At 39.7% G+C, this 8,058-nt stretch overlaps 1 long non-coding RNA gene across 1 annotated transcript; it reads left to right on the top strand.

The window, feature by feature from the left end:
* The first annotated feature begins 320 nt into the window (after positions 1 to 320).
* LOC119894087 lies at positions 321 to 1,390 on the top strand. The gene is made up of 3 exons (XR_005442876.1): positions 321 to 488; positions 704 to 902; positions 1,363 to 1,390. It is a non-coding gene; the product is annotated as an uncharacterized LOC119894087 (long non-coding RNA).
* Positions 1,391 to 8,058: the final 6,668 nt, after the last annotated feature.

Here is an 8,058-nt window from a genome sequence, read left to right as displayed (position 1 = left end):
TACAAGTTTCTAAAAGTGTTTGAGAAACATATAGCAAGGTGTTATATGCGGTTGCTAATGAGAACCTATCAATGCTCAAAGATGTTCGATCATTTCAGATGCTCATTCCATTTAATTCAAAAACGTATCTGTGGTCAGTTTCCTTGATTGATCTGTAGCTGACAGTATTTCTGGTTCAAGTACAACAGATTGCCTTGTGTTGTTTAGCATAGATAATGGTATTATTGGGGAAAAACATCAATATAGAAACGGATATATTTGCATCATTGCATTCTTTTTGCAGTATTTGAGGACAAAACTTCTCAATCAAATCTTTTCTCTTTCATATTTTTTCACAGTTCCACCCATTCCAGATAACTTTGAGTCATTGGTGAGAGTGAGTGAAAAGGTATACAACAAGTTCTCTCTTAAGATTGACTCCAGCCTGCTGAACAACACTAGTGGGCCAATCACACATGTTGGGGTGCTGATGACAAGTAATCTCTCTGGTGGGTTTCTTTTTCTCTTCTAAATGTCAGGGAGTGTTGTAACTGTGTCATGCTATCGTAATCTATTAGTGCTGAGGTGAATATTTATTGTCCATGACATCAATGTATGTATTTATAACTGTTTTTGTTTCACATGATAAAATAAATTAGACTCTTGACAAGAACTTTCTTGTCAAAAGCCATTTCCTGTTTTCATTCATTTCCTGTCCATCCAGATGACACTTCTGATTTTACAAAGTACTTGGGGAACACTTATAATGAGTGGAAGGCAGGGAGTACTCCAAGATACCTGGCAACAGTCAAAAAGACCATCCAAACACGCAGCGAAGAAAATCCTCTGAGCATACAAGTAGGAGATGGATCTCAGTGGGAGGGCTACATTAATGGTGCTCTGGATGCCAGTCGAAAATACCAGTAAGACCACTAACCATATTATATAGTGTATGAATAGGTGTGCAGCAGCATATAATAAACAGAAGTAACTTGTTGATGATACAATAACTTGTGAAAATGTATTAAGATTACCTTCTTTATTGATTATTGCTGTATTCTGTGAAAGCATTGGTACATGAACTGCTACTAGTACTTTTTATGTAGTCAAATAATGTGTTTTTTCAGCAGTCATTAAATTGACAAGTGTTTACTGTAAATATTGCTTTTACATTTTCAGTCACAGTGTGCAAAATCTGGTTACTTGTGTTTTACAAGCAGAAACATGGTGGTGTATTTAAACTTTGACAAATTAGTCAATTACATAATCCAGCAAATATTACAGCATCAGCTATTTCTAGATATGCAATGACAGAGATTAGGAGCAAATAAAAAAGTCACAGTGTAAAATGTATATAAACCACTAATTTGTTCAATCCTACAGATATGCTATTGTGTTGTTCACCAGTCTGTGCAAAACACGCTTGTGAATGGTTCATTGTCATTGGTCTCAGTAACAGACTTCTATCCTGTTATTGAACTCCCAATGAACCCAGGTACCACATTTAAAAACATTGGTTTTTTTTGCTATTATATGCAAATGATGTCTGTCTCTTTATTTTTAAACTTTTGTCAACATTTTAGCAATTGGCATTGCTATTGGAGCACTGGGATTTGTTTGCGTTCTCATCGTCCTGATCGGCTTCATTATCTATTGGAAATGGTTTGTCATTGTCAGTGGTGGAATGTAACTAAGTTCATTTACTCAATTACTGTACCTGAGTATTTACATTTTATGCAACTTTATACATCTACTCCCCTACATCTCAGATGAAACGTTGTACTTTTATGTTGTGGTGTGGACAGAGTGGACCCAAATGCAACGCTCAAGATTAACAGTTTTTATTAGGGGAAAGAAGGGGTTGAGGGACTGGAGTTGAGGGAGGGGTGGATGCCGGGGAAACGCAGGCACGGGGAACCGAGGAGACTGAGACCAGCGGGCCGAGGAAGAGAGGAGGCACGGGAGAACTGATCAGGGGGTTGGTGGAGGAGTGTGGTGGCAGGCTAACTGGGGAGGCATGAGGAAGAGCTGGGAGGATGCCGTGGGGGAAGTCTGAGGGGAGAGGGCAGGTGAGCAAGCCCAGCTGACTTGACAGAGGATGAGGGTGAGTGAACCTGGGGAGAGACAGACAGACAAACAAACAGGGTTAGTGACTCAGGGAAAACCAAGAACAGGGAAACAGATCATGCAGGTTATACGAGAGCTTGAGTGATCAAGTGGCACCGGGTTAGGAGCAACGACGATCAAGCAGGGGTTGACTGGAGTATGAAGTATTGTCAGAGATGAGGCTGATTGCTGGCAGGTGTGGCAGGCAGAGGAGGTGGCTGACGAGGTGCAGGTGCGGGTCGTTGGCTGGGCTCAGGAGCAGAGCACATGCAAGGGAGGAGACACAGGGAGGCAGACAGAGTACAGGGAAAAACAGAACACCAGGGGAAAGCTGAATCTCAAGCAAAAAAAGGATAAATAAACAGGACACTCACTGTCAGCTGGGCTGCCACCAGTGAAAACCACCATCTCCAAATTTTGTGAACTTCATTTTTTTCTGATTAACTGAAGGATAAAGTGTTCCTTATGGGTTGAGAATATTCTTCTCCTTCTTAAACTTTTTAATTTTAATATGTTAACTTTTTGCTGATAATGAACATAATAAAGTACATACTTTTACTTAAATAAGGTGTGTGAAGCAAGAATTTTACTTATTTTACGTATTTTCACAGTGTGGTATTAGTACTTTTACTTTAAGTAAAGACTTATACTTCTTCCACCACTGGTCATTGTCATAATTGATAAAAAATAGTATTAAGTCAGTGTATATAGTACAGAAGGCCCAAGCGGCCATCCATTCAAACATTTGTTTTATTCAGTTTATTACAACATTCTGTGACAACTGTATAATTATAGGCTATACTGATCTCAAGATAACAAAACAACAGTTTAATACAGGGGCTGGCAGGTGAATTTCTCAGGGAACCTGACAGTGTTACAGTTTAGCTTAGTTGGTAAAGTATAGGGCTCTTAGTTAAAGTTGTGTGTTCAATTCCTGTTTTGGATGATTTTTTAAAATTATCTTCTTTAACAAAGGTCTTATGAAGAGACCGTTACATAAGCTCAAAATAAAGCATATGCTGGAGTGTGTGTGTCCCGGCAATTATTCCACGTCCATCAACCTATGGATGCTTACTTCATTTCCCCAGAATCCTCAGGCTGTGGAAATTCCTGCACTTCTCATTCAGGGGAATCCAATGTCACATTTCCCGACGGCTATTACAGAGGTGTGTCAAGCAAGCCACAGACTATTTTGAATATCATAAGAACTTTTCAAAAAAAATGTTCCACAGTATAGGTCTAAACTTTAAACTCACAATTATGCACCATGTAGGTTTTCCACAAAAGAAACATCAGACATGAAGAGTCTGTCCATGAGGTAAGGTTTTCATTTTTGCCACGTTACTATTATACGGAAAGGAAATGTTTGTTTGCACTGTTTACTTCCACTCGCACTCCATTCGCACTGTTTAGTGTTTACTGTTTTTGCACTTTAATTTGATTTTAATATAGGTTAAATTTATGTTTAATGTATGTATGTTTTGTATGCTACTGGATACTTGAATTTCCCTCGGGGATAAATAAAGTATTTATCTATCTATCTTGGACAACAACTGTTTCTCTAACTGTGTGTCAACATTGCTCTTTCCTCTTTCCTTTTCCAGAGCCAGAGTGTAATTATCCTTTAAGTCATAAATTATAATCAAATCTATCAAATGTTTTACATTATGGTGGGAACAGATTGAAATGTACAGAAATCCAGCAACAGTGGTTATCTAAATAAACCACATTACTCTTGTCTGACCTCTGGTGTCCATTTGAGCAGAAGTGTGGCTGTGAGGGGGGAGGACTACGAGGCGTACAACAAGAAACAGAAAACTGACTCCAACTGAGGCTTTGCTGAAGAGTTTGAGGTGAAACACACAGTGGCGTCTCCTGCTAAATCTCTCAGGGGGGGCAATTGCTGCGATGATGGCTAAGGTTACCAGTTCAATGGTCTACGTCAGCTATAAGACAAGGATTGTTCCTTAGGCTATCTACAATGAATGAATGGTCCACAGTGATCAACTACAGATGGGATGCCATCTATCAGTTCACCCTCAAAGACCTTTGGATGTAAAGGCAACTACTTTAGCATTAGTGTAAAAAATCTTTAACTCTCACAATCATCTGATTTAGCTGTTAGGCACAACAAATCCAGAATAAAGCGCAGTGGCACTGGGGCTGATAATGTGCAATTAATAAAACTATTTACAGTTCATCCTGCACTGCAACTAAGGGACAGGCTGGAGTAGAAAACAAGCTTACCTGTCTCAAGTAATACAGTAATATAATAATGTCACATATACACTGTGTCACCGTACCTATATGAAGGTGGATCAAATATAGCCAATCTTAAATGTTCAATGGGGTACAGTTGAACCTAGTATTAATTTTTATTATTTACACACATTACACAAGACTAATAAGGTAAGCAGAGGTAAAAGAGTTGTAAATGGATCTTGAATGTTCTCCACTTGTTATCCTGTAGTTACACAGTATTATTAGGGGTGTGGGCTGTATTAAAAACTGTATCTACTGTTCTCCCATGATCTATAATAACACAGTAACAGTGAGCTATGTGCTGTTCTTCCATTCTCACTTTGTATTTACACATAAACAAGAAGGCATGTAAGGGGAAATATAAAAAGGTATTTATATTGTTTTGGGTTATTTTCTGTGTTGCTCTCCTTCGTCTCCTTCTTCTTTTTATCCTCCTCTGACAAAGATGCAAGTGATGGCCACTTCATGCTAACTCCTCTTTCTTCTGTGATTTTTTTATATAAATATTTGTTACTGGTTAAGTGCAGCAAAGTTAACTTTAAATTGACTCCAACACCACACATAAAACACTGTGGTAACGTGAGCCGCCGATTGCGAAACCGTGGTCAAGCCAGTCGTCTGATTTCTGTTGCGCCTAAAGCAGTGTTATGATGGTAAGGACAGGGTGCAAGTGAGCCAAAGGTCCTGAAAGATACATGAGTGTTGGTGGTGCTCTTAATGATTATATGAACACAAACACATACCACGATAATATAACAATATTAATAATGATAACAATAGTGATAATAATAGTAATAATAATAATAACATTTATTATTACTTGTTATTAATACAAAATGTAACTTTTCATTGTTATTTTGTGAACATAATTTATGTAAAATTTGACATTTCACCAACGTAATTCCTCAGCAGTTAGCACCATCATGGCATCGACTTCCTAATGAGTTCCTCTATCACTGGCACAAACACTCTCAAAAATCCGCGAAACAGTGAAAATTAAACGGACAGTTAAAATTTCTCTGAACTTTGACTTTTGACTAAAAGAATTCCTTAATAGGTGACATCACAATTGTCATATCATAGTGTCTTCTAGTGTCACTGGTACAAATATTATAAGGTTATACTGTACCAACTATGAGATATTGCCCTCTAAAAATCCCTCAAACAGCAAAAATGAAACAGACAGATGACAGATAAATCGCTCTGCTGCTGAGCACATGACGTAAGTGCAAGCCCTCCCGGAACCCATAGAGATTGCATTGCAGCGCCCACAGCTCAAAAAAAATTGCTTTTACATGAAAGTCTATGAGAGCAATCTGGGCGATTTTCAATCATTCTGAAATCGCTCCAAAAGGGGAGGGACTCCGCGGAACACGACTTGACACTGATTGGATAACGATATTCAGAGGCAACTTTCAGTCCAAGCTTACTAACCGTGTTGTAGAAAATGTGAGAAAAATCCCCTGCTTGGTGGGGCGATCGCCCCAATCAACAAACCGCCCCTGGAAACACAAGTGTAATATTCAATGACTCTGATATTTAAATTAGCATATTCATAGGAAGCAATTATTGCCAGAAAATTGCCATTATATTTTATGTAATTTAGTCTACATAGATTGAATCATTTACTTTAATAACTTTGACAATGTAAATGTTACAATTGCTCATCATTTCTTAAAATGAAATGTCAATATCTAACTATCTGTGCATTTCTAATATTTTTTGTGATCATTGACTGGATTTTCATGGAATGAGTTTTATAAATAGGGATTTGATTTGACAGTGTAGGAGTCAGCATTTGATTCTGCATGCCATGCAGCGGTGCATTTTATTACAAATGTAAGATCGCTCACACAGACACATCCCTGCAGATTATATGAAATTGTGGACTGGCCATCATTAGCTATGCAGAGACAGCTACAATGGGTCTTCTCCCCTGGTTAAATAATAATAATTAAAAAATAATAGGGATGCTCGCAAGGCTTCATTTGTAGTCTAAGTAATTTGTTCTCATCTCCTTCAGACATGTCAGATACTAGAATGGTGTAATGTTTAGAAATAAACTTTCACTGGTACAAAGGTATTGGGATCTTTTTGGTACTGCACATGCACCAGATTTTTACCATAAAGCGAGCCGTACAATCACCAATCTTTCTTTTAAAGGACCTGAAGCTTGTTGGTACAGCTCAGTCAAAAGCAAGTGCTCAGACTGTGGAGAACACGCTCAAGAACCGTTGCAACAACGTGCTTCCCTGTGAGTCACCTTCGCCTCTCATAATGTATCTGCTATTATCCCATTTTAATTGGACATTAAATCAAAATGATCTGACATCTTTCAAGGTAGTTTTCATATTATAGAAAAGTGATCGTCAGTGCAGCCACACCATTTTTCACATGGCAGTTTGTTTGTTTCATTTACCCTCTTTTCTCGCCTCTTAGATGACTCTTCCAGGGTGAAACTCTCTATTATCCATGGGAGTCCATATGATGACTACTTAATGCCATCATGCTACAGTGGGGGAAATAAGTATTTGACCCCTTGCTGATTTTGCAGGTTTGCCCACTTACAAAGAATGCAACGATCTATAATTTTAATCATATGTACATTCTAACAGTGAAAGAAAGAATCCCAAAGAAAATTCCAGAAAATCACATCATATGAATTTATTAAAATTGATAACCATCTGATGAGGAAAAACAAGTATTTGACCCCCTGGACAAACAGCATGTTAATATTTTGTAGAAAAGCCATTATTGGCCAGCACAGATGTCAAACAGTTTTTATAGTTGGTGACAAGGTTTGTGCACATTTCGGCAGGGATGTTGGCCCACTCCTCCCTGCAGACAGCCTCCAAATCATTCAGGTTCCGAGGTTGTCGCCTGGCAACTCGAATTTTAAGCTCCCTCCAAAGATTTTCAATTGGATTCAGGTCTGGAGACTGGCTAGGCCACTCCAGAACCTTGATGTGCTTCTTCTTCAGCCACTCTTGTTGCTTTGGCGGTGTGCTTAGGGTCGTTGTCGTGCTGAAACACCCATCCTCGACCCATCTTCAGCTCTCTCACTGAGGGAAGGAGATGTTGGTCCAGAATTCCACGATACATGGCCCCGTCCATCCTCCCCTCAATACGATGGAGTTGTCCCGTCCCCTTGGCTGAAAAGCACCCCCAAAGCATGATGTTGCCACCACCATGCTTGACGGTGGGGATGGTGTTCTTTGGGTTGTACTCGGTATTCTTTGCCCTCCAAACACGACGAGTTGAGGCCAAAAAGTTCTATTTTGGTCTCATCTGACCACATCACCTTCTTCCAGGCCTCTTCTGAGTCGTCCAGGTGGTGAATGGCGAACTTCATGCGGGCCTGTACATGTTTCTTCTTGAGCAGGGGGACCTTGCGTGCGCTGCAGGATTTCAATCCATGACGGCGTAGTGTGTTACCAACCGTTTCTTTTGTAACTGTGGTCCCAGCTGCCTTCAGTTGATTCATCAGTTCCCCCCTTGTGGTTTTGGGATGATTCCTCACCGTTCGCATGATCAGGGACACCCCACGAGGCGAGATCTTGTGTGGAGGCCCAGACCGAGGGAGGTTGGCGGTGGTGTGGTGCTTCTTCCATTTCCTGATAACTGCACCGACAGTTGATCTTTTCTCTCCAAGTTGCTTTCCGATTCTCTTGTAGCCCATCCCAGCCTTGTGCAGATCAACAATCTTGTCCC

The sequence above is a fragment of the Micropterus salmoides genome, unplaced genomic scaffold, assembly GCF_014851395.1.
Source record: "Micropterus salmoides isolate LMB-PRFRI ecotype aquatic unplaced genomic scaffold, ASM1485139v1 Ms_hic_scaffold_8, whole genome shotgun sequence".
In the NCBI taxonomy this organism is placed as follows: domain Eukaryota; kingdom Metazoa; phylum Chordata; class Actinopteri; order Centrarchiformes; family Centrarchidae; genus Micropterus; species Micropterus salmoides.
The sequence above is the reverse complement of the archived record's forward strand: the minus strand, read 5'-3'. Positions and strand labels throughout refer to the sequence as shown.